Here is a 27742-nt window from a genome sequence, read left to right as displayed (position 1 = left end):
ACCACATCTTCTTGATCTAGTCATCTATTTTGGGGCATTTGGTTTGTTTCCATAGCTCAGCTATTGTAAATAGTGCTGCTATAAACATAGGGGTGCAGGTGTCCTTTGGAACTACTGTTTTAAACTTTATTTCCTTTTATTGGCTGAGGTTTACGGAGACCGGTGTTCTGTATCAGTTTGAGTTTTTATCTCCTGACACCAATTCTTTGCGACACCAGTTGGGTGTTCTACAACTCAATTCAATACTGACATGAACTCCCTAGACACAGCACAGCACCCAGTGACTCAACGGCTTAATCCTGACTGCAGGACCGCTCCCCACTTCAGATATGGCACCTGCAAATGAGGTGCCCTGATTATCCACCCTGTTTGTTCATCCGGCAGACAAATTCCAAAGTACTCCCAACCACAAATACTTTCAGTTTTGAGAGTTTCCTAGAATGACTCAAAGGACTCAGGAGCAGTCCTCTTCCTGGTTTAGGATGCAGGTTTCCGGCTAAGGACCAGCAAAGAGATGCAGCACAGGGTTGGGGGGCGGGGAGGTGCAGGGTCTCTGAGCCCTGTCCAGGTGTGCCCATTCCAGCACCTCTGTGTTTCACCAACAAGGAAACACCAGCCTGAAAAGGCTTTTTATTGTTAGGTTTCATTGTGTGGGCAGGATTGATGAAATCCTTGGCTTCAGTGAAGAGCCTAATCTCAGCCCCTCTCCCTGGAAGCCTTTGATAAAACTGTGCACTGAACAGCAATAGCTGAAATCTTTTGCTAAATATACTAAAGTCTATGCAATTCCCCCCTCTCTCTTCTTTTTCTATCCTTCCCTAGGATATTTTCTATCCTGAATGTAGGGTAAGGAAAAATGTCAGGCTTTTCTGCCCTCCCGCCATCAGGATAGATGATGGATCCTTGTCCTGAATGCATGCCTGATGGCGGGCACCTGGAATAGGGTGTGGGCATAGGTAGATGGGATTCAGCTGAGCTTAGACTGTGCTTTTAAGGGTGGCTTCACGGGGACGGCAGCAGAAGCCAAAAGGGAAGCCGAGAAGGAAGTAGCAGAAGCCAAGAGAGAAGCAGAGAATGCCGGAGAGCCCAAATAGAGTCAAGACTTGCTGTGGGCTGGGAGGCCTGCCAGCCTCCTGGCCCCCCAGCACCCTTGCCTGCTGTGTACCGGGTAAATCCCAATAAAAGACCTGCAAAAACCACTGAGGACTCTGACTCCTCCTTTACCCGGTCTGCATGGGATTAGAAAACCTGCACTGTGTCCCTTCCTGCCCTCTACAACTGGTGTAGTTGGCAGGATGATCCAGGCAGATAGGTATGGAGCCTTCTGAAGACCTGGAGGGACTAAGGAATAGCAGACTGAGCCCGTGACCGCGCTGGAGGCGTCTTGGCAGCACAGAAGGTGGACCAAGTTCCGGGAGCTACGGGGTAAGACCTCGCCCAGAGGAGGAGGAGGAGGAGACACCCGAGAGGACCAGCCAATGACCCCTGAGGCAGCAAGAATCATCGGAAGAGAGGACCACGATGTGGAGCTCACCAGTGCTGATGCAGGGAGAGGCCAACGGACTTCGACTGATGGACTTGGACTGACAATTCCGCCAGAAGGCAGAGGACCTTGGCAGGTTATGTTTTTTTTTTTTTTTTTTGGGAATCTGGGGGTGGCCAGTGGGCCTTGATGGCCAAAAGCAGCCTGTGTATGCCCAGAGCTAGGCAGAGGAGAAAAGCCAGCTGAGAAGGCAAAAGATGGTGCTGATGCTAAGCTGAGAATCCCTGAGTGGCTGTTAAGCAGCCTGAGTATGCTGAAGACCAGTGAGTCTCGTAAAATCACCTGTGGGTGATGGCCTGCTCATTGTCGAGCGAGGGTGAGGAGCTGAGGAACCTGTCCTTGGGGGACGGGTGGGGAATGTGGCTTGGGGTGGAGCCCAAGCCGAATGTAGAGTTTGGATCCTCGACCCATGTGCTTGTGCACTGGGTTGGCCTGAGTGCAGGGGTCTGCATGTCGCATTGGTGGCTATGAAGGCCGAGTGTTGGAGTGACAGTGGACAGAAACCCTGAGGGTTGGGTGATTACCCCCAAAAAGTAGAGAATCCCCAATCCAGGAGTGAGTGCATCCTGTGGGTGGATGCTGTAGTGTGGCATGTAGCCGAGACTACAGCCAGAGAAGGCCAGGAAGCCTGATGGCTCCTGGTGTGTAAAAGTAGATGCTGTGAGTGATTCCCCTCCCTCGTATGAGCAGTGCCTTCAGCCCCAGATTTGGTGGCTCATCTGCTGGTATCGATAATTGTCTTTTGCCACTAGGTTGGGGCCCTGCCTGGACTTATTTGTGTTCTATTGTATTTTGTTGTTATATTGTGATCTATTTGCTTTTGTGGGCCATGGCTGCATTGTTTATGTTTTCTAAGAAAATTGTATATATGTAGATTATATGGCAGAAAACCCTGAGGGGGTGGACTGTAGGGTAAGGAAAAATGTCAAGATTTTCTGCCCTCCCATCAGGATAGATGATGGATCCTTGCGGTCCCGAATGCATGCCTGATGGCGGACACCTGGAATAGGGTGTGGGCATAGGTAGGTGGGATTCACCTGGGCTAAGACTGTGCTTTTAAGGGTGGCTTCACGGGGACGGCAGCAGAAGCCGAAAGAGAAGCGGAGAATGCCGGAGAGCCCAAATAGAGTCAAGACTTGCTGTGGGCTGGGAGGCCTGCCAGCCTCCTGGCCCCCCAGCACCCTTGCCTGCTGTGTACTGGGTAAATCCAAATAAAAGACCTGCAAAAACCACTGAGGACTCTGACTCCTCCTTTACCCGGTCTGCATGGGATCAGAAAACCTGCACTGTGTCCCTTCCTGCCCTCTACACTGAAGAAAATATCAGGACCGGTGTCCTTTCTACCAAGATATCCCCTTAACCTCCCTTGAACTTTGACAAAAACAAACACACTCACATTGTCATCTTCTGAGATCCAGCAATAGTCTGTAGTGCAAAGTACAGTCACCTTAATAAAGATTAAAAAACAAAACAAAACAAAACACCCCACCCCACCTGTCTTAAGGCAGCCTGCAGGCTAGTCCTCCCCAGGGACACAATCTACTTATATCATTGACAACAGGACACACCCTCTCACTGAGGAGTCTCTTTTGGCTTTTAGCTGCATTCTACTCTCATTTTTTTTTAAGATTTATTATTTTATGCACACAAATCCTGGGTACAGGCCAGAGTTGTGGGGGTGGGGGGGAGAGGACAGGCAGATTGACTGAAATACACTGCTGAGAGGAGCAGCGGATGAGACAGAAGAGGTCTGCTGCACCATGTGGGTAGCTTGCTGGCCAGGGATTAAACTCCTGCTGCAGTGGCTGCAGCCAGCCTCACAGGTTGCGTCCCAACCCCCTGCACTACCAGGGAGGCTCCCATTTTACTCTCATTTTAGTGTTGGATATCAGTCCTAATTTGAATTTGTTAAGCTTACTTCCTTATCTGTAATACCAAGTTTTTCCAGAACAAGACTGGTTTCTGCCTTATATGTGGAAAGGACTCATCCTCAAAGTCTGGCAGAACACAGCAGTCTCTGTGCCAGAAGGAAGAAATCATGAGCAACTTTTTAGAAACCCTTTTTACTTTGAAAATTTACAGAAAAATTGTGTTGGGGGGAAAGGATGTCCTGAGCAAACTCCATACAGGTTTTTTGAACCCCACCCCCACTCCAGACCAAGGCCATCAAGACACTGGGAACTACAAATCCCATCATCACCAAAGGAAGGGTTGCTGGAAACTGAGGGCAGAGTTAAGCAGCCAGTTTTGGTATAAAACCAGACACACGTGGACCTTGGGGGTCTCTCTCTGGGCCTCAAGGCTCTTGGCTTTTCGCCCGCTCTCAGCGTGCCATTGGGATTCCAGCTCAGTGGAGCTGTTAGGATGCATTCACGAATTTATCTCCCTCTTTTTCTCCTTGAGTTATTCATTTCTTCATTTCCCCTTCTTTTGTAAATAAACCCTTTATTAACCTTTTTGTGTGTGCCTGCAGTTGAGTATTAATAAGTCCCTTTTAAGCGCGCAAGTGAGGATTCAGTCAGGCAACCCATTTCATATCAGGGTTGCCATGTAACAATTGTAAGTGCAGTACAGCAAACTCCCATAAAATCTTTTCTAAAATTCCTCTCTTATTATGACACTTCGATTTTCTGTTTCTCTATAGTTATTATTCTGTGACATGGCACAAAGGAAACGTGGACACCAGGGCTAACAAGAAGCAGGTTTAATGCACCAGTGTTCACTCAGCGGATTCATATCCCAAAGCTGAGGCCCATTTGTAGGAAGTCAGGGCCTTATATACACTTTCAATTTCTGCAATGTTCCAGGTGGGTTTGCATTGGCAGCTATACATGATCAGATAGAATGTGGCTACATACCAAGAGGTGAGTTGTATAGTTGCATGCCAAGGGTGAGTAAATGGGCAGTAGTCATGGGATCCCCCAGGTCCATCCTGCCTCATGGCAGTATATGGTCTAAGATTCATATCAAGGACTAAGCTGCATACCAGGAACCGAGCAAAAGGTTGTTACTAAGGTCCCAAGCCTGCTTATCCCAGGTCAGGTCACCATGCTTCAATTCTATTGTCTTTTAATTTTTTTGATGATTATTTGAGAATAAATTGCATCTGTCATGTCCTTTTACCTTGAAGTACTTTGGTAAGTGTCTACTGAGTAAAGGACATTTTCTTATATAGCTGTACCATAATCATCAAGTTTATTTACTCCAACATGGGTACAAACGACTATCCTATTACATGTAAGTTTTAAGTGAGATTTCTCCTTGTACTTTATTTAAATTCTAAGGATTAAAAAAATTAGAATATGTAGGGTAAAATGTGAAATTAACCTTTTAAGTTCTGCCACCCCAATTTTTTCCCCAGTGTAACCAGTTTTAAGAATTTTGCATGAATGAAATAATACTTAGCATACTACATGGAGAGGACATTCATTTCTTGCAAGTTGGCTTTCTTCTCCTAAAATGTTTACAAGATCTTCCAACCCATGTATCAAAGCCATTCTCTGTCCCTTTTGTAATTGTGTGGTGTCCCATAGTTTGGAGGTACTGCCATTCATGTGATCACTCTAATTTGATGGATATTTAACTTGTTTTCATTTGTACTTCACAGTTACCAACCACACTGCAGTGAACACCGTGCACATATGTTTTTGAGCACATGTGAGTAATTCTAAGGGACAGATTCCTTCAAAATGAATTTGCAGATTGAAGAGGATGCACATTTAAAAGTCTTGGTTCAGTAATGTGCTTTGGGCACCGTAAAGTCAGGTTTTCAGGCCTAGTCTCCCAGCCAGGAACGGATCCCAGACTGCAGTGGCAGTGCTGAGCCCCAGCCACTAGACCACCCCGGGTTGGTGTCTCACGAAGCCGCAGCAGAAACTTGGCTGACACTCAGGCAAGCAAGCAGGAAGAGGCAGGTTTGTTTAAATAAAGAAGAAGTTTATTGAGGAGAAAAGGAACAGAAATAAAGTGATACTCCCAGGCCATGAAACCAGGCCAGGGAGGGGCAAGGAAGCCAAAGTGAAGCTGTGTCTCAGGGAATATAGATTGTCTTTCCCTGATTATTCTAAACCTCCACTGGTCTCTTTGTGATTGCTTAGTTCCCCGTGGTCTCACTCACTGCCTAAATGTCTCTGCCCAGAAATGAGTCTCTGTGTCCCAGCCCTTATCTTAGCATACTTTTCTTTATCATCCTTGTTCCAGAATGTCCTGTTGCCCCTGGTCCTAGGGCGTTTGATTAGTCCCCTTTGGAATTTGTTGCCCTTATCACTGGAGCCCTCCTTACTCCTCTGAGTCTTTTCCTATTCTATGCTGACCCGAAGGGCTCTCGCTTTGCCCTGTGCCTCACTTTCTTAGGAACTCACCTATCTTTCTCTTCAAGCAATAACAGAAGTAACTGGCCATTATCCCTCAATGCTTTGTCCTCTACAACGATTTTAAGTTAGCTGTGGTTTCATCTCTTAAACATACATATAAAATAGCACCTTAAAGCACATGATTCACGTACTGCCTTAACTTCTGGTTACATCTGACTTCCTCCCTACTCTCTTCTAACGTGGTTGATATAAATAGCAATTCAAAATTTTAAAATCTTATTTCCATCTATGTGTCCATTTGTACACTGAGCTCTTCCAGATCAAGATGGTAAAGGGACATATGGTGGTTGAATTGTCACAGCATCCCTGCTGTGGGTTGGGAGCAGAGGATAGCAGCCATTGAGTTGGATCTGGGGCTCGCCAGCTACTTTGCAGAGTTAGTTCACTGCATCCTCCCAACACTTTGCCAAGATTGGGATCATCGCCCTTATTTTACAGATGAGACCTGCCCTGGGAGACTGCAAAGCCAAGGTCATCGTCCTGTGTCTCTGGCTGCCTGCAATGTGCTGAAAGGTGTGTTCTTGGATGACTACTGAGAGTGTCCACCTCAGGTCTTTCCCTGTGGTTTCTTCTACCAGGCAGCTGGACTTGGTGTGGTCTGCACCCTGCGCTTGTCCTGACTGTCTCCGCTCAAGAGGTCTTAGCCGCTCAGAACACACCTGCGTCCTCAGCACAGGTGGACTCACCTGCTCTTCCCTCTCCCTGGAGACTCAGAGCTGAGTAAAACAGAGGCCCGCTGACGAGCTCTGTAACCAGCACAACTATATTAATCAAAGCAAAGGGGTGTGAACTGCAGTTAGAGGAATTGGGATTAGCTCTTATGTAGGACACTTGTCCAGTGAGGGCTTCTAAGTACAGGGGTGGGTTATGGGAGGTAAGCGTGAAATTCCTCTCTCAGAAGCTGTAACAACAGACTGATCCTTCACCTGCAGAGTCTAAGCACGGAGAATTAACGAACTCCCCTTGCAGCCTCACTAAGCATCCTTGAAAAACTACAAATCCACCATGTCTACTGGATGTTAAACTTCATTACTTAAGGTTTTCATTTCTTGACAAAATTCAGGCCACCAGGTGGTGATAGTTGAACAGAAATGAGACTGTACAGTCTTCTTTGAGCCATGAGAGGATGCCTTAACAGCAGTCTGGAAGATCCTGGGACCAAGAGGACACCTTTCTAGTAATCCGATGGGATGAGGGAGTTTAAGCCTCTGATGATAAAAACTCTGAGGAGGAAGAAGATTCCATTCTTGGCACGAACTCCTGCCTCTCAGGGGACTACCTCTCAGATCTACATTCTCCATATCTTCTGCACAGTCCTGCACAAGCAGAAATCATTCATCTTTTGTTGAGCGTTTTTTGCCTGGCCCAGGGAGAGGGGAGGTTATAATCAGGAACAAAAGGTTAAGTCAGACCCCAGGACAGGGCTCTGAAGGTGGGGCACCTTCTCAGGAGGCGTGGGCCGGGACATGAGACCCAGTCGTTTTGCTGACAGAGTTTCTCCCAGACCAGGGAGGCCTTGTGGCTGTGGGGATGAAGCCCACAGGAGATGCCACTTCTCTTTGATGCCAGCCTGCCTCGTCCCTGGACTGGAAGTTTTTGAGAGCAGGGGTTATGTCTGTCTTGCACACAGCAGTGCTGCCTGCACGGAATGGGACTGTACACCATCGGAGTTCAGTGTGTTCTGTAAGCAGAGGAAGGGAAGGCTGGAGGGCTACCATTCCTGGATCTTTCCATGGTCCTATCCAGGCACTAGGCTTCCTTCGGCGATTTGGTCTTTGCCCTTTTCCCGGGGTGTTGCAGGAAACCAGCACAAAACCTGTTCCTACCATATATTTGCTGATTTATGTACTCCCTTGAAATCTCACTGTACCCCTGGTGGCCCCCAAGGATCCTGCTGAGTTCAGTCCAAAATGTGATTTTCTCAGTGTAGAGTCCAGTGAGTTATAGGTCTCAGCCCTTATATCTGTGGAGTTTTAAGTTCTCAATTTCAGTCCCTACAAGTCACTGCAGTGAACGATGTGTAGTGGAAAGTGGCAAGAGACCATGCTGGAGAAACCAGCTAGAGCCTGGCAGTGAAGACTTAGGATGTAACTTCATGGGAGCAGGGACTGTGGTCTGTCCAGCTCGTGCTCACAGTGCCTGCTCTGGGCAAAAAACGCTCAACAAAAGATGAATGATTTCTGCTTGTGCAGGACTGTGCAGAAGATATGGAGAATGTAGATCTGACTCCAGGCTCAGCCCCCTGAATTTATACTCTCTGAGGAGTATGAGAAGGAGGGCCCCCCCTTCCATTGATTTTTTACTTGTAGTTGTTACCCACATCTGGATAGATAAAGGAGACAGTTCTTGGTTCTTCTTTATTGCTTCTTGCTCTCTCAGACCCTTGCATAATACAGGCTGGCCCAGGGAGAGGGGAGGTTATAATCAGGAACAAAAGGTGAAGTCAGTGGAGTGAACTTAACGCAGAGACCACAGTTTGGCAAACGGATTCTAGAGAGAGTAATTTTCTGCTGCTTGTCTCAGATACCAGTATAAGAAGTGTAATTTCTGAGCCACCAAAACAAAGGAGCCAGTAGTGTCTCAGGGAGTGACTTGGTGGAAATGACTTAGATCTGCAAAGATCATGTGCAAAGATCACTGTATCTAAGCTTTCTGACAGCCCTTAAATTGGACAGTCTGATCCTCATTTTAAACAAGAGGAGCCTGAGTCTCCAATGGGTGAAGTAAATTTCACAGGATCACCCAGCAAGCAAGAGCCAGAGCGGGATTCAAACCCAGACCTGCCCGGGACTGCCTGGTTCACAGCTATGGAGTCTCCCAAGCCAGGGCAGGGTCAACTTACCCTCCATCACTGTGCTTGTGTGGCAGCAGGGGAGGCAGGTTCCCTGCATTCCCATAGGTTGTCTTTACAAGGCCTGTTTAGGGTGTTTGGGTCTTGGTATCATTGGTGCTGGACCAAGAGATTGTGAAGTTTCTCCCAATCCTGAAGGTTCAATTCGATTCCTTGTTTCTAGCTTGAAAATAGCTGAGTGACTGAGGTTAGAGCATTTGATGTTGCCGAAGTCAACTTAATCCATACAACCTTATATTTGCTAATTCTCACACTTTCATCTTATGTCCAAGCTATCACAGGAAACTGCCAAAGGCCTTGAGGATGTCAATATCTCTTACCAAGGCCAGTGTGGGGACATGATGGTGTGTGGGATGGTCCCTGGGGCTTAGAGTCTGATTAACTGTAATTCACATTCTTGCAATGTCTGCCTCTACAGAACTGGAAAAAGCCATATAACTTAGTTAGGCTTTTTTTTTTCTTAGCAAACTGTGGAAATCTCTCTCCCACTCACATGTTTTCTCTCTCTCTCTCTCTCTCTCTCTCTCTCTCTCTCTCTCTCTCTCACACACACACACACACACACACACACACACACACACACACACACACATACACACACACTGACTTTCTCTCATCTCTGAGTTTTCTGGGCTTGTCTTGATTTACCTGGTCTCACCAAGGCCTCCCATACCACAGTCCCATCTTTCTTGTTCTTTATTTGCAGCTGGATCCCTGACACCAACTGTCCAACGGAGATCTCACTGAAGAGCTGGGACTTCCCGGGGATCCAGTAGCAGAGCTCCAGTTCCTGAGCAGAGAAAGATCGAGCAGTGGTGTGAAAAGTCACTGTTCATCCTGCAGGTTGTCTTTCTGACACCTTCTTGAGCCTGCTCAGTTCCCTGGGGACACTCAGATGATCTGTCTTGAAATGAATTTCAGCCTCAGACCCTGCACTTTTCCTAATTTTCCACAATTCCTGACACAGAAGGATGATAAATAATTGGGTAATCCATGGATGAGTCAGGACTGTAGTGACCATGTCTCCTAGACCAGATCCTTTTCTCTCCATCTTTTCCAGAGTGTTCTTCCTACATCTTCTCCATCTTAAACCCAAATCCTCTCCCTCTCTATCTAAAACATGTCTTTGGGAAGGATTTGAAACATGATCCACTATCCATCAACAGAAAATTTGCATTCATTACTGTCCTAAATCACGTTCAAGACTGAACTCTTGACGCCCAACTCTTTCTCAGGCAGGCTCCTTCCCCACTTTGCTTCAAACACAGGCATTGGCCTCATCACCCACTGATTGCTCATGTCCCTCATTTAGGCATCATCTTAATGTCTTCCGTTATCTCCCCCCTCGTGGCTGATTTACAACGTCCTATTAGCTCTTTCTGCAGCTCATACACTGAGTCTATCTCCACTGCTATGTCCTTAGTCAAACAACCACCATCTCCTGCCTGCAGCAGTGCAGATGCCTTTCTATTGGTCTCAGGTTCTACTCTGCCCTCCTCTCATCCACTGCTTCCCAACAACCAGGATCATTTTAATGAAGGGCTTGTATTTCCTGTTTCAGAACCTGTAAGTTTTGTCTTTCGCTTAGAACAACACAGTACCCTCACATCAGGAACTACAGAGAGGATGGGTCCTGGGCAACCTGTGCCTCTTGTCTGACCCTCTTATCTCTTCCTCCTCTCTCATTAAACCACCAAGCACTTTAATTAAAATCATTGGCCTCCTTTAGTCACCTGAGGGATTGTCTTCCTCCCACTTATATCCCTGTGCACCAGAATGGCTCTGCTAAAGATGTCTCTGTGCCCAAACCTCTCTTAGTATCCAGGTCTCAACTCCAATCTTACCCTCCCTGGGAATCCAGAAAAAGTAGCCCAAGTCTCTGATGCGTCATGGTTGTGTTGTCATCTGTTTCGGTCATTTTTTCCTTAATTATTTACATAGGTCTCACCCTGGCATAATGTCAGATTCTCGAGGGCAGTGACTCATCTGTCTTGTTCACTGAGTCACCTTGTCTCCTACAACGCCCGGCTGACACTGGGGCCTGCTGTGGGTCAGCTGAGTCAGGGCTCTTGTCCCTGGGAGCTGCTGACACAGCGAGAAATCCAAAGACGTCATCCTTGCACTCATGTTTCCCAACTCAAGACACACGATTCCCCTATGACAACACCCCTTCCCATGAAGTGAGTGACTGTTTCTGAAGCAGTTACAGCTTCAGCTGTGCTGTGCCCGCCTGCTACAGTGTGTTGAGGTTGCCAATCACTGAGTTGCCTCTGCCTATAAGAACTCCCAATCCAGAGGAAATCTCCACTCTTTTGACCTCCCTCAACTTATTCAAACAGGCCAAAATCTATTATAGTTTCTTTCTGACACCCTCGGCCTTGGAGCACCGTGGCTCCCCATGCTGTGTGTTCTCTCGCGGCAGCAAGTACTAAACTGAGCTCAGATCCAGCAAGTTTCCTGTGGTTATGGCTGAGGACAGGGCCCCCTATAGCCCTGCACCTCCCAGTGACTCTGAGTCAGACCCCATCATTGTCTCCATCCTGCATATGACCCCCCTCCCACCACTTGCTTCCCCCTTGATATCTCAAGAATTCTCCTCCAAACCCCAGTCACTGTCAGCCTCACCCCAGTGCACCCTGTCCCTGGGAAGCTCTGAGACCTGCCCCACAGGTGTTTCCAAGCATGACCTCTGATCCTAATGAGGGGGGATCGTGGGCTGCTCACCTGGGGCTTTATCATCATCTTCATCTTCTTTGAACCAGACATGGTGAAGCGGGCGCCCATGTAGAGTGGGGTCAGGGGGGCAGCTTGTGTATTCGCACAAACTGGAACTGCTTTTCATCATCATCTATGGCCTTAGAGGCAAACAGAACAGTGGTCAAGGGAGGAGAGGAGTCTGATTCAGAGACTCTGCACTTTGTTCTGAACATGGTCTGAGTTAAGTGAGGAGGGGCTCCTGTGTGTTTGTGTGGGTGGAAGGATCTATACCACCCCTGCCTCCCACACCCCATGCCCTGCCACACAGGAGCCCACACTCGATCTCTGCTGTGTTCAGGGTGGGAATCAGGTCACTGTAGAGAAGGGTGAGGTGGGGGAAAGTGGTAGTCTGAGCATGGAGCCCTCCCATCTTTTGGCCTCTGATAGGGTTGTCCAGAGGTCAGGGATGGAGCAACAAACCCATGTGGGAAACCTTAGGGAGACAGGACAGCAGTGTGGGGCTGAGCAGGATGAGTCACCCATTTGGAGGTTCCTACTTAGTAGAGACCAATTCTTATTCCCAGTGGACCCATCGTGGGGGCTCCCTGGGTGCACTGGCGTCTGCAGCACGACCTGTCCTTTCTGGTCTGAGTATCACCTTCTGAATGGAGCAGTCATTTGGGATCAGGTAGAGGTGGAAGTTGATCTCCTCAGGATGGAGGTGATGGTAGAGCATCACAGTGGAGTTGACTGAAATGAAATTCCTGGTAACTCAGAATATTCTTAGTAGGTCTCTCATGAGGGAGAAGCTGGGATTCTCTAGAACTGTGTAACAGGCCTCCACCCTGGCTGGAGGGTTACATAGTCTCTAGGACTGTGTAACAGGCCTCCACCCTGGCTGGCTTCACCAGCAGCATCCCCTCCTCTTTGAAGTAGGCCACGTGGCACAGGGAGATGTCCACATGGTTGCCTGTCGAGGAAAGGATTTGAGAGGTGAAGATGTGGTGCCCTCACTTTGCAGACTTGGCAGAGGCAGGTGTCCCAGGATGAGGCAGCTGTGTGACCCATCAGGAGAGGCAGCTTGTCTGGAACTGGGGTCCTTGTGTGATGAGGGCAACACCATCTCTTGGATAGAGCACCACAAGCAAATCCTGGAGTGACACTCACACCCAGGACCAAACCCTTGTCTTGGAGCTGAGAAAGAGCTTTGTCCCCTGGTGACATATGCTGTGGTGCATTTTTTACTTTTGAGGATTTTGAGTGATGCTGGTGGGTTTGATTCCAGACAGGTGGAAGAGGGAGGATATGAGGACATTGGAGAAATAGAATGACCCAGGGCTGTTACATTTGCCAAGTGTTTGATAATCATTTAAACCCACATTTCAAACTCATGTTTTGGGGAACAAACTCCTCCTCTGTCCTCCATCATTATGTGGTTCCTGACAGGAAGGAGGTTGCATCTCCCACTGGGAATCTGACCTCCCTGGCAGCTGTGATACAGGTGCGTGACACCTGGGCTAAGCAGATGCTCCTAACCATGACCTTGAGGAGGTGAAGCACAGATGAGAAGACTGAGGTGGCTTTGGCAGCAGCAGTGGGTCAGGAGTTGGTCACCCTCATGGAAGGATGGTCCTACAGTTCTGTTTCTGCTGTAGAGGATTGTCCGTATATTTCTTGGTGTGACCTTGTCCATGTTCTCGGTTTCTCAGCATTTTTTCTTACCATCAAGGCCTCCAGACATTCATTAAAAGCTTGTTTCCTAATCTTTTGTTAAGTTTTCAAGCTAGCCAATAATCACCCTATATGCTCTTTTCTGTCCTAATCAACCAGAATTTATTTGATTGCAAGAACTCTGACCAGGTGAGGACATGATTCCACAGAGGTGCCATTTGCTCTCACTGGCATTTCAATTTCTCTCTTTCTTTTAAATCCTCACTTGTCAAACACTGTTACTGTTGCTTTATCCAGTCAATATTTTATATGTTTACCCATACATTTCACAGTATCTTTGCTAATAACTCTGCCTTGCAGCTCTTACCATCCCTGTGGTGTCTTCTCCTTTTGCCTCAAAATATTCTTTACAATTTTCTTTCAGTATTCATTTGTGAAAGATGTCTTGTTTTATAATGTCTATTTTGCCTGCAATAGACATTTTAAATGTCTTCTTAAAAAGTAAATTCTGTCTTTTATTTTTGATGACAATTATTTTCTTAACACAGTGATGATATTTCATTGTCTTCTGCCTTCCATTGTTGCTATTTGAAAATCAGCTGTCAGTACATTGAAGTACCTGCTGGATACTGCCTGGTTGCTGTGAAGACTTCCTTAGATTTGGTGTTCTTTAGTTTCCATGAAATGGGTGTATTAGTCATCTCTCTCTCTTACTTTTGTTTTTCTATTTTCTCATTCTAATTAGTCACATCTTTTGGCAATTCTGGAAATTTCCTTGAATATTACATCTCCTCTATTTTTCTTTATATCATTCTGGAATTCCCATTCAATGATAAGTATTTCTATGATACCCTTCACAATATTTCATTTTCTACTTTACAGCTTATAAGATTTTCTGTCAATTTAGTTTGTTTCAAAACTTTATCAGTTCTCTGAGGTATATTGCTTCTTGCTTATATTTTAAAAAACATTTCTTTAAGCATTTGAAATGTTTATTATGTCATGTTTCTAGGAATTTCAATGTCTAAAATCTTTATGGAACTGATTCTAGTCCCTACAGTTTCCACTGGTTCCCACATGTGGATACTTGTTTACTGACCAAGAAATATTTAACTCTGATCATATACTTCTTGGAATTTTATCTGTGGGAAGTCTTTGTTGGTGAGCGAGGTTGGGATAACTGTGCTACCCTTTGTGAGTACTTCTACTGGGAAGCCCCTCTTTCATAGCTCCAGATCTCGCATGTATTCTGGTGACATGCTTTTTTTCCAGCCTGTGGGTAATGACCTTCCATTGGTTGCTCATCCCTAGGAACCCTAACATTCCTTGTTAGCTCATGTAGCCTTACCTTGCAAATAGTCTTGTCTTTGAAAAGTCTCTTCAAAAATCTCAATTGAGTGTATCATTTGTTTCCTGTGGTAGCCTGATTGACACAACTTATGTAAAGGTGATGCTAGGTGTTATTTTTATTGTGGAGAGTAATTCTATTAGGAAAACTTTCCAGTAATTATGGTGTTGGGATTAAAAAAATGCTTCAAAAAAGATAAGTTAGAGAAAAGTGGAATGAAGAAAAAGCTGTCTCCACTTCCATGACCCTCTCTCAGTCTCTCTGAGGAAGCCACCAGATCCTTCCCCAGGACATCCACATCAGAAGCCCCTTGAAGACACTTTATTACCCCCATCACCTCCCTCCACCCTCTCTCTGCTTACCTTGGAGGGACACAAAGTGAGGCAGGTACACAGCTGCCACAGCTCCTGACTCGGCCTTGATGTCAAGCAGAGGGCCTGCCACCATCCAATTGTCCTGGGGGACAATCATGTCCAGGAATGGGTCCCAGGAACAGAATTCAATCTCGATGGTCACTGCCCTTCTCACCACAAATTGGAGATCTGTTTTGGTAGGAGCCAGCCAAGGGAAAGTGAACTCTGTGAAGAATGAGGAGAGGTAGACCCTGAATCACTCTACACCAATTCATGAGCCCCTGCTGGATGCCAGATCCCTTGCAGGGCACAACAGATTCAGCAGAGTGCCTGGAGGCTGGAATCAGATGTGTATGAGCGTGAGCCCAGACTCACCCGCACTAGCACTGTGAATCCCTGAGCAAGTCATCAAACCTCTCTATCTTCAGTTTTCTCATCTGTAAACAGGAAGAACAATGACATCTCTCAGCATCTACTCAGAGTTGTGAGTAATGAGTAATAGAGGCATCATTGGGACATCTTAATCTGTGCCTGGAGTGGTTAGCTGTTTCGTCAATGATGATGATGATAAAAAAGGAAAGTGTTCTTGTCTTTAAGGGGATCATTTGCCAAGAATAACAATCAACATGCTAATAGCATTGACAAACACTTGAGGCTGAAAAAAATTTATTGAACTTCTACAAGTGGTAAATGGTGTCAATTACTGTAGGGTTAGCTGGGAATGACATTAGCTCCCAGTTGAGAAAAATTGGTGCCACTGACTTGACATCTGTCAAGGGCAGTGTGTTATATGAGAGACCATGATCATGACTGTAGACATTTATTCCTTATGACTGGAAACCCTCAGGGGACAGGACTGCATTTTCACATCAGTGTTCCCTGTTACTAGTGTGGTCGCTACACATGGTGGATATTAATAAAACAGGAGCATATAGCTAAAATATGGAATGTGCGTCCTTCTGAACCTGTTGAACAAACCATCTGCAGGACAAACTATAGAAAACTATATATTTGAATATATATTGGCTATCATGTTAGATGAAAGACTTTTTGTAAACTTTGTTGGGTGTGGCAATGGCTTTGCGGTTTGGGATAAAAAGTCTTTATTTGTATTGCATCACAAAACATTTAAGAATAAAAACCACTTGCTATCTTAGATTTAAAATACAGTATTTTAAAAAGTGGGGCAAGTCAACAGTTGAAACAAATTTGACAAATCAGTTGTAGAAGCTGGGTTGTGGGAGTCAGTTCTATATCCTGGTTTTGTTTGGATATTTTTATAACAAACATCTTTTTGCATAATAAAAATAATCAGCCTGTATATCAGCCCATTGCTTATCTGGCGGCTTGTTAGTGGAGAGGATTCCCTGGTACAGTGTGGGGACCCAGTGTGGGGTGCTGGGGGTCACAGAGCCAGACAGAGCCAGGCAAAGCACCTTCACTCCCTCACTCACTGGTACAGGCTCCTTTCATGGTCTATCACCTCGATAACAACATGTCCTGTGAGGCCCCAGAACTCATCTTTGGTCATCAGAGGCTCCATGTGTGGATCCCCCAGATGGGCAGGGGAAGACAGACAGGTGGGTTCTACTCGTGCTACTTGATGGAGGCTCCCCTCTGGAATAGGAAAGGCAGTGGTCACTGCTAGGATCTCCTGGCTGATCTCCTGAAGCCCCTAAGCTGGACCATGGAGGGGCCCCACTCAAATCTGGTTTGCTGGACCATGGCAGGGAGTGTGCTGCAGACTCCACTCCTGCCACTGAAGTGCCTGCTGAGGAGGCCCGACCCCACTGCCCTCTGATCCAGCACTGCCCACCATCCCTCTGCCCTCTGGTCCTTAAGGGCCGCTCTCCTCAGCATTCTCCAGGCTGGCAGCTTATGAGGTGAATGTGATTCAAAAAATTAATTATCAGGCCCCGTGAAGTGATTCCAAGACCTCAAAAGCCCCGAGTGGGCCTTGGGAGTTGGGTCCTGGTTCAGAGTCTGAGATATGACAGATGTTTAGGAGAGGAGCTTCTACCAAAGCTGGGGGAGATGAAAGCAGAAACCCACCTGGTGGGAGCAGTGGAAGAGCTTGCAAAGGGCAGGGCTCTTGTAGGAGAGTGTCCTGTCCCACCCCACACCAGAGAAGGGGCATGGATTCCACTGCTGCCCTCACCACCCAGCCAGGCACCTTCAGGCTACCTGATTCTGGTCCCTGCTGCTCGAGGGCGGGTGTGTTATCACTCATGTCTCCTCCTCTGGGGTTCTCCTTGGGGGTCGTCACACTTGGCTTCCTGGACACAGAGTCATTCCCTCTCTCTGGGGTCTGGGAGGAAGCTGGACTGTCTCCATCACACCCCAGTTCAAGTCACTCATCCACATTTGAATTCTTGAACCCCTCCTGTCTCCTGTACTCCACATCTCTATGAAATCTCTCCCCATTAGCCCACCTATCCTCACCAAAACTCAGGGCCATCTGACTCCCCCCTCACACACTCTTCTTTCTGTCCTCTTCTCTCACCTGCTTGGCCTCCACCCTAGTCCCAGAACCTGGTCTCTGTGCTGGAACCACTTCAGAGTTACTCACTCTTGTCCCTCAGTCCTCTGTCTACACAGCAGCTGATCCTAAATAATATGAACCTGGCCCATCACATCACTGCTGGAGCCCTGAAATATTTCTCCATTGCTTTGGGGTAAAAATGAAAGTTTTTAATATGAACCAAAGACCTTACTGTGCTCTTGCGTCCCTCACCTTCCTACTCAACCACCTCTGGACGTGATTGTCAAATTTGCTAAAAATCACCTGGAGGGCTGGTTAAAACAGATTCCTTGGCCACAAGATTCAGATCCAACAGATCTGCACTGAGGTCCCAGAATTTACATTTCTAAGATGCTTCCAGGGTGGGACACTAGCCCTGCTCCAGGCACCTGGCCACCCTCTGCTCACAGGAGCTCAGCAGAGCCACTGCCTCTGCCTGGATCCCCCTTCTCGGTCCAGCAAACACTCCTGGCTCTCAGAGCTCTCTCAGCTCCTTGGCACAGGGTCAGAGAGGCCCATCAAGGACTCACAGACCCCGGATGTGACTAGACAGCCTGAGGGGCTTGTGCTGTCTCCCTGCTGGACTGGGCTCCTGGTGTCTGGCCCTTGCTGCCCGCTGTGCGCCTCACGCTCTGTGGGCCTCAGGGACTGTTTCTCCGTGATCAGTGGCAACTCCTAGAAACATTTTTGTCCTTTTTTAGGCCCTCAGTTAAATGCCTAGGGACAAATGCACTTTGTCTTTGGTGAAATGATGAAACTAAGAATGTATAGTTTGCCTGAGGAGGAAGATGGACTTCTTGCCCTTGCTGTGTGTGTGTGTGTGTACAAGCACATGTTTGGGGAGTGGCGGTGGGTGATCTATTCTTAAAGATTTTTTAATTTATTTTTATACTTAAAAAATATTACTGTTATTTTTAATTATTATTGTTATTTTAATTTAATGACGTCCCATTGTTTTACATCCCTGTTAGTAGTTTGACATTATAGGGGTCCCCCTCCTGTGAGGTCACTGTAGCTCTCCCACCACCAAAGAGCCCAGACTCCTCCACACAGTCCATTGTGCTCCTCCCTCCTCCTCCCCCCTGACTTCCCACCTTCCTCCCTCTGCTCTGGAGGAACCCAAGGTTTTCCTTGTCTCTGTTTCCCCCTAGCGGTCATTGCTGTCCATATTCAAAGTCTGCCCAAATCGTTCACCTTTCTCAGCTCCTTACTCACTAGAAGTGTTTGAGAGAGGAGTGAGAGACTTTATTACCCTAAACACACAGGCAAACAAACACATCAACAGCCCTGCTCTGGCTTCTGCAGTTTCTTCTTGGTTCTGTCTCCCCCACCCCAAATCTCTCCTCTGTGTCCCGATTCTGCACCAGCCTCAAGAACTCAGCCTGAGCCCTAAGTTGGCAGGAGTGAGTGTGGCGCCCCCACCCCTTACCTCCTGACAAAGATGTGCAGCTGTGGCTTCTCCTTCTGCAGGGCCCTCAGCATCCCTGTCACCTCCTCACTCGGCCCGGCCTGGTCCAGCCTGCAAGCACAGAGGAAACTGGTTCTGCTGGGACATCATCAGGGTCCTCAGGCCCAGCATCCTGGAATGTGCCACCTCCCACAGGACCTGCCTCAGGTCAGGGTCCCTTGGAACTCGGCTGTGAGGTGGAGAGTGGAGTGAGTAGGATTATGGGGTGTTCTTGGGTCAGCACCAGGGCAGGGCAAGGGAGGAAGCAGGATTGAGCCTAGGGAGAGGTAGGCTGTGCGGCGTCTCAGTGGAGACCTCAGTCGACTGTCCAGGGGGATCTGCAGGCAGGATGACCTTTCAGAGCTGTGCCAATATGGGAGGAAGAAGTGTTTCTACCCCAACACCTGTCAGTCTTTGGATACAGGTCAACCCCAGGACAGGGAAGAGGTCTTGGATGAGAGGCCCCAGTGGGGGAGGCCGTCCTGGGAACCTGCTGTCAGCAGCACTGCAGTGCCCAGTGTTCCTGAGGAGCCAGAGCAGCACTTCCCACCAGCCCACCACACAACAGCCATTCCCTCACAGCCTAATGTGAGCACCTGGAGAGCCCCTGACAGCTCTGCATGTGATGTGCCCGGCCAGGACCCACAGGGACGTGTGCAGACACACTCAGCCTGGGCACTTGTTTCAGGATGTGGAGGATGAGGGAAAGCCTGAGTGATGGGGTGGGGATGGTGTCCCCCATACTGCTCCCTTCCCTAAGCTGCTCCCCTTGACTGGCAGGGCAGCAGGTCTCAGTTTGATACCAGCCCCTCAAACTGATTCCATCTCACCCGTGTTGCACTCTCCTGATTCGCCACATTTCCCTTCACAGCCTCCATGGAGCTTAGAAACACACACTGTGTGTTCACACCTGGGCAACACCTGTCCTGTTCCCACTGGGGGGAAGGTCAGGGGTGGGGCCACATCTGCTCACTCTGTGTCCCCAGTGTCTGCCCATGCTTGCACATGGGGGCTCCGAAGGATGGAAGGAGGGAGGGCGGGACAGAAAGGCATGTCCAAGACACTTGCCTCAGGAAACTGAGGGGCTGGTGAGGAGCCCAGGCTGGCCCACACACATCTGTCCCTTCCCTCCCCTGTCCAAGGCCACAGTGACTGTTCCCCTCACCACCCTGTCCCTGTCCTCCCCTGTGCTCTGCCCAGAGGCTCCAGGTCTTACCCCAGGAGCCTGAGCTGGCAGGCAGGCTGCCTGAGCCCCTCACAGAGCAGCCTCACCCCGAGGTCCCCCAGGTCGCTCTGTTGCAGCTCCAGCTCTGTCAGGTGGGGGCTGGTGCTGAGCGCGGAGGCCAGGTCCTGGCAGCTGCTGGAGGTGAGGCCACAGCGCACCAGCCTGCAGGAGGGATGGAGAGGGCACAGTCATTACAATGAGGGGCCTCTCCTTGCGGTAAGCGGTGGCTGATTTGGGAGTTCTGGGATGACACTGAGGGAAGACAAAGACTCTCCTGGACCACAGTAAATAGATTCTTATTCTCCTGCAGACAAGGAGACAGTCAGGGTGGCTGAGCACCAGGAATCCTGCCCACTCATCATATCAGCCTTGTAGGGTTAATGTTCTCAGTGTTTCACTTCTATATCGGGGTCTTATTGTTAACCACACCATTCTGCAATGCCAGAACCACTGACAAGGGACCTTTGGGGTTTTTGACACTAAGAGCATGTGTGATAGAAGAGAAATAGTATGAGCTTCAATGTAGGAACCAAAGTTGGGGCAGAGTATGACAGTTACGTTTAGATTGAGGGCCTTGTGGCTCATATTAGGTATGTTCCCTCTCCTTTTTTTGAAGTTTTTGAGAATGGGTGTGAAATAGTCAAATATTTGGTGGAAATCTGTGAATCTGTCTGGGCTCAGGTTCTTTTTATAAGATGTTTCACAAATGAAAACCAAAGAGAACATAACTAACTACATTATGCAATCAAAATAGATATTAAGTCAAAAATTAACAGGGGACACAAGAAGTTATTATATAGTGATAAAGTAGTTAATTCAGACATAACATCTAAATATATTCAGCAAATATTAACAGATCTTGAGACAGAAATAGACAGAAACACAATGGTAGTAGAGAACTTTAATAGCCCCACCTTTAACAATTAATATAGATCATGCAGACAGAAAACAGCATGGAAATATTGGACCTGAATTATGCTTTATACCAAATGGACCTAACAGACATATAAAGGATATTATATCCAACAACAGTACAACATTTATTCTTAAGTGCACACAGAAAATTCTCCACAATAGATCATATATTTGGTCGTAAAACAAGTTTTAAGAAGCTTAAAATTGAATTCATATGAAATATATTTTCATGGCTTGAAAGTTGAAATCAATAACAGGAAAGAGACTGAGAAATTGACAAATATATGGAAATAAAAAAATACATACTCCTGAGCAATGAATAGGTCACAGAAGATATGACATGAAAAAAAATAACAAAACCAAAGAAAATTAACAAAAAAAAATTAACAACACGTCAAAACACATCGAATGCAGCAAAAGTAAGGATGACTGGGAGAACTGTTCATACTAACATATTCCCACATGAAGATAAAAGAATGGTATATGTAACCTAGCTTTATACCTCAAGGAGCCAGAAAATGACTTTACTAAGGTGTAAAGTGTGGAGAAATCAAAAGAGTAGGTATCTAAAATTAAATTAGAAACAAAGACAAATGAAACAGAAATGAGAGCCCAGAAATAAACCCTTACCTACGTGGTCAACTATGGTTTCCTCTTTCATTCATTTTATGACTTTTTCCCTCATGTCATATCTTTTTTGACCTACTCATTGCTCAGGAATATGTGTTTGTTGGTTTTTAATTTCACATATTTGTCAATTTTTCACAAGACAGCCAAGAATAATAATGACAAAAGTTTAATTTCTTAAATTAGTTGTGCCTGGAAAACTATCAATAGATGTCTACGGGCAAAAGAATGAAGCGGACACTTACCTTACACTGCTCACATCCCTGACAGCTGGGTTTTCTCTCTACATAGAGCAAGTGTCTGACTTCAGCTTTGATTGTCTCAGTGTCCACTTCAAAGTGGCTTAGTTTGAAAAAGACTATTTTGATTAACCACATTCCAGACTCACAGCTAGGGAAAGAGCTGGGGACATTTCCCCATGGAGGATCCTCTATTTTAGAGATCTTGGTTGATTTCAATAACTGATCTTTGAGTCACTTTCTTTTTCACTTCCCATTCTTCCAATTTCTTCTCTCACGTTTTCAATTAAGCAATAAAAAGGGATTATGAAATACTAGGTCACCACCTCAACTATAATAAAAGCGGAATCCACACACCATCTCCTTGTGGCCTCACTATGTAGCTCCAGGTGTGGTGGCCATTTCCAAAGACTGTGAGTAATTAATCTTTATTTTTCCAAGGTTTCCTGGTGGTTACTGCTGAAGGGTGTCTTGCAATCTCACTGAAAACCATGAAGGGTGGTCTAGCCATTGCACTGGTTATTGATTAAGTGGAAGATGGCACCAAACACAATTCAAAATGGATTGACAACTCAAATGGGATATCTGAAACCATAACAATCTAGAAAAAAACAGAGGGAAACATTTCCTTGACTTTGGTCCTGCCAGTGTATTTTGTCTATGATAAAAGTGACAAAACCAAAAATAAAGATGTAGGACTATATCAAACTGGAAAACTTCTGTGTAGTAAAGGAAGTGATCAAGAAAATGAGGAGACAGCCCATGGGGTGGGCAGAAAGGTTTGTAAATTATATACCAGATAAGGAGTTCATATCCAAAATGCATAAAAAATATAAATCAATAATTCAATTAAAAATCAATAACAGATTTGAAGAGACATTGTCTAAAAGTAGATATGCAAATGACCAAGTTCATGAAAAGGTCCTCAGTATCTCTAATCATCAGATAAATGAAAATCAAAAAGCAAAAATGAGAGACCCTGTCACTCTTGTCCGGAATATTATGACCAAAAGTCAAGAGGTAAGCAATCTTAAGCCGCAGGGAGGAGGGAATGGGGTGGGATCTCTCAAAGGAGCAGCGGGTGCAGGAGACATCCCTGCCCAGGAATGTGGTTCTGGTTCCATGGCTCTGTCTCCCAGTGCCTGTGTCTCCAAGAGAGCGCAGGAGACACCCCCAAAGCCATTGCAGGCCACTCCTCAACCTCTCCTGGCGCTCACGGGAAAACGACCCCCAGACAGACACTGCTGGACAAATGTCCTGATCTGGGATCCAGGAAATGCACACCCTGTCCTGGGTCTGTCTCCACCTCCCTGTGTGAGTTCTGACCCCTCTCTGAGCCTCAGGTCTCCCTGTCTCATGAAGAGCCTCTGACTCCCAGGGCTGCTGGAGCAACAGCAGCAGCAGCAGCAGCAGCAGCAGCAGCAGCAGCAGCAGCAGCAGCAGCAGCAGCAGCAGCAGCAGCATCCGAGTTCCTGTGTCTTGAGCACCTGCTGGGTGTGAGATCTGTGCCCAGTGATTACCGTGGGGTCTCTTCACCCTCACACAGTCCACAGTGCAGCCTCCTGCTCTCCCATGTCACAGATGGGGACCCTGAGGCAGAGCAGGGAAGCAGGAGAGCCAGGAGGCCAGGCCAGAGTCCCCCTGGGAGCTGACAGGACACCTACCCCCTCCCTCCCAGGGCCCCTCTGAATGTCAGCCTCCTCCTCTCTGGGCTCGGAGCACCCCTTGCGGGCAGGTGAGGGCACAGGGGGTGCTGGGAATGCACTTGGCAAGTGAAGGGTCCTGTAAGCGCTGCCTCCTCTGGTCTTAGATCCCCACTTAGATAGACTGGGCCCCAGTCACTGACTGGAAGAAGGTCTAGGAGGATGGGGGGGGGGTCCCAAGGGGCAGGGATAATGGAGGGAGAGGAGATTGACAGCAGGCAGAGGGCACTTTGTCTACTCACTTGATGTAGAAATTATATTTTCTAGGACATGAGCCAACAGTGTCCTCTCCAGGTCACGTGAGTAACTGCTAGCTTGAGCCAATTTAAGGCTGGGTGGTTTCATATCAAGCAGCGGGAGCTCAAACTTTCTGACTTTCTCACCCGTTTGGGTCAAGTGCGAAGACGGCTGTGCGTGGTCTTCACAGTCCGCAATTGCCTCAGCCGGACCAGGGACATTTACTGGGATGGGGAGGGTGGTGGTGGTAGGGCAGGAATGTTAGGCAGGCAGGGAACAGTGCACCCCTTAGCCTCACATTCTCCCAACACAAGACTCCACTGGGATCATTCCTCTCCTGGTAAGTGCCTGCCCAGCACTCACTCAGAGCCCAGCTTTTCACACCCCAGGAAACCTGCTAGTAGGTGGTGCTGGGAGGAAGAAGGAGAAGGGGAGTGTAAGAAAAACCATAGTAAGGAGGAGCCCAGGGCAGTGGGACACACTAAACAAGGTCAGGACACATGGGGTCTGGGGAAGAGGGGGCCTCATTCAGAATCTTTGATGGGGTGGGAGGGTGAGTGGGGTGGGGTGACACTCACTGTTCTGTGTCCTCTGAGTCTTCCCTCTCCTGGACCTGGACTCTGGGGTCCCAGCCTTGAGCTGACAGGAGGTTGGAGTTTCAGGGGGTTGAGCTCAGAGTGTCCACTTCCAGGTCTCCTCAGACCTCGCCTGGCCCTGGGACACCAACTGAGTAGAACAGGATATGGGCAGCCAGAGCAGGAAGTCACCCAGAGGAAACCACACTGGGGTGTGGACAGAGGATGGGAGGGATCAGGGCAGGCCTGCTAAAGGCAAAGATTCCAAACGGACACCCACACAAACCAGCTCCACATGCAGACCAGGTGCATGGAATTGGGGCGCTCACCGTGCTGGGCAGGGAGCCCTGGAGCATACAGCTGGAGGTGTTTTCAGAGGGCCCCCCACATATAACCTGCATGTAGAGCTGGGTGTGGGCTTTCTAGGGAGGTGGGTGTGGGGTGCAATGCAGCTCTCAGAAGGAAACTACAGCTGGTTCAGGGAAAATTGTTCCAGCCACTCCTGGTTTTCAGGGTTTCCTTAGCCCCATTGCAAATCCTGTGAAGTATGAGGGGCACTGAGCTGTGTGTTCCAGGCCAGGTCTGCTGTGTGGGCAGCTCAGCATTCAGCGAAACATTCCCCTGTAAAGCAGAGCTGGGAATAGTGGGTGCAGGAGTGACATCTGCTGACACTTTCCCGTTGGGTAATTGTTTCTGGAAGTGCCTGGTTGCAGGAAGCCAGGCCTGAGGAGCTGCAGCTCAGACTCGTTTGGACACTGACTCCTTGGGTGGCTGATACATTGCCCTGAGCCTCACTTTACCCACCTGTCAAATGGGCCATCTTAGGTAAGCCAAGAGGTTCAAATTAATCAAAAGCTCATAGAAACCTTTCAACATTTTATATAAAGATTATTTCTATTTAGTGGACAGTACACACTGGAGGACGTTCTGACAGATTCAGCAGGAGCTGAAGTGCTGCCTTAAAGGAGAGATGATGTCAGAAATTTGTGCCTCCATAGGGGACCCCATGACTCCGTGTGTAGAGAAGTTTATCCTGAAGGGGGTTTGGGTTTTTATCTCCTGACACTAGGTCTCTGGGACACCAGCTGGGACACCAGTCCTACAACTCAATTCAATACTGATATGAAATCCCCAGACTCAGCACAGGACCCCAGGGGCTTAAGGGCTTCATCCTGTGCCTCAGGACTGCTCCCCACTTCGGATGGCAGTTGCAAATGGGTGCCCTGATTATCCACCCTGTTTTTCATCCTGCAGACAAATTTCAAAGTCCTCACAACCCCACAAATCCTTTCAGGTTTGATAATTTCCTGGAATGACTCTCAGGACTCAGGAGCAGTCTCCTTACTGGTTGAGGATGCAGGTTTCTGGCTCAGGACCAGCAAAGGGATGCAGCATAGGTGGGTGGTGCAGGGGCTTCTGAGCCCTGTCCAGGTGCACCCCTTCTGCATCTCCATGTTTCACCAACAAGGAACCTCCAGCCTGAAAAGATTTTTTTTTTTTTTTTTTATAGAGGCATGTTTTCTTTCTTTCTTTCTTTGTTTCTTTGTTTTTGTTTTTGTTTATACATGCACTGGGTACAGTCAGAAGCGCGGGAGGGTGAGAGAATTCACCAGAGCCAGAGCAGGGAGCAGAGCAGGCAGAAGAACCAAAGTACACTGCTGAGGGGAGCAGCGGGCGGCAGGAGAGGTCTGCGCGCCATGTGGGACCCTCCTCCGGTGGCCGGGGAGCAGCCGGGGATCGAACTGGCCAGTGCTCAACCGCTGCGCCACCGGGGAGGCCCTGAACCAAGAGTTTTTAATGTGTGTCCTTTTCAATCTGCAAATTCATTTTCTAGGAATCTGTCCCTTAGAATTACTCATGTGTGCGCAAAAACATGTATGTGTACAATGTTCACTGCAGTGTAACAGTGAAGTCCAAATGAAAACAAGTTACATATCCATCAAATTAGACTGATCACATGAATGATCAGGGAGGGGCAAGGAAGCCTAAGTGGAGTCAGGCCTCAGGGAATATAGACCTTCTTTCCCTGATTATTCAAAACTCCACCAGTCTCTTTGTGATTGGTTAGTTCTCCGTGGTCTCACTCACTGCCTAAATGTCTCTGTGCCCAGAACTAAGTCTCTGTGTCCCAGCCCTTATCTTAGAGTCTTTTTCTTTACCTTCCTTGTTCAGGAATGTCCTGTGGCCCCTACTTCTTGGGTGTTTGATTAGTCTCCTTTGGAATTTGTTGCCCTTTTCTCTGGAGCCTTCCTTATTACTCCGAGGTTTTTCCTAGTCTGTTCTCACACTCTACTCACTTTCTTAGGAACTCACTTATCTTTCTCTTCAAGCAATAACAGAAGTAACTGGCCATTATCCCTCATTGCATTGTCCTCTACAATGATTTTAAGTTAGCCTTGGTTTCATCTCTTAAACATACATATAAAATAGCACCTTAAAACACATGATTCATGTACTGCCTTAACTTCTGGTTACATCTGACCCCCTCCCTACTCTCATTTCACTTGGTTGATATAAGTAGCAATTTAAAATTTTAAAATCTTATTTTCTTCTATGTGTCCATTTGTACCCTGAGCTCTTCCAAATCAAGATGGTAAAGGGACATATGTTGGTTGAATTGTCACAGTAGCCCTGGAGTGTGAGGGGAGCAGAGGATAGCAGCCATTGAGTTGGATCTAGGGCTCGCCAGCTACTTTGCAGAACTAGCCCACTGCATCCTCCCAACACTTTGCCAAGATTGGGAGCATCACCCTTATTTTACAGATGAGACCTGACCTGGGAGACTGCAAAGCCAAGGTCATCGTCCTGTGTCTCTGGCTGCCTGCAATGTGCTGAAAGGTGTGTTCTCGGATGACTACTGAGAGTGTCCAACTCAGGTCTTTCCCTGCGGTTTCTTCTACCAGGCAGCTGGACACGGTGTGGTCTGCACCCTGCATTTGTCCTGTCACCGCTCAAGAGGCCTTAGCCTCTCAGAACACACCTGCGTCCTCAGCACAGGTGGACTCACCTGCTCTTCCCTCCCCCTGGAGACTCAGAGCTGAGTAATACAGAGGCCCGCTGATGAGCTCTATAACCAGCACAACTATATTAATCAAAGCAAAGGGGTGCAAACTGCAGTTAGAGGAATTGGGATTAGCTCTGATGTAGGACACTTGTCCAGTGAGGGCTTCTAAGTACAGGGGTGGGTTATGGGAGGTAAGTGTGAAATTCCTTTCTAGGAAGCTGTAACAACAGACTGATCCTTCACCTGCAGGATCTAAGCATGGAGAATTAATGAACTCCCCTTGCAGCCTCAATAAGCATCCTTGAAAAACTACAAATCTACCACATCTACTAGATGTTAAATTTCATTACTTAAGGTTTTCATTACTTGACAAAATTCAGGCCACCAGGTGGTGATAGTTGAACAGAAATGAG

The sequence above is a fragment of the Talpa occidentalis genome, unplaced genomic scaffold (genome assembly GCF_014898055.3).
Source record: "Talpa occidentalis isolate TD23 unplaced genomic scaffold, MPIMG_talOcc4v2.1 talOcc4.7, whole genome shotgun sequence".
NCBI classification, from domain to species: Eukaryota; Metazoa; Chordata; class Mammalia; order Eulipotyphla; family Talpidae; genus Talpa; species Talpa occidentalis.
The sequence above is the reverse complement of the archived record's forward strand: the minus strand, read 5'-3'. Positions refer to the sequence as shown.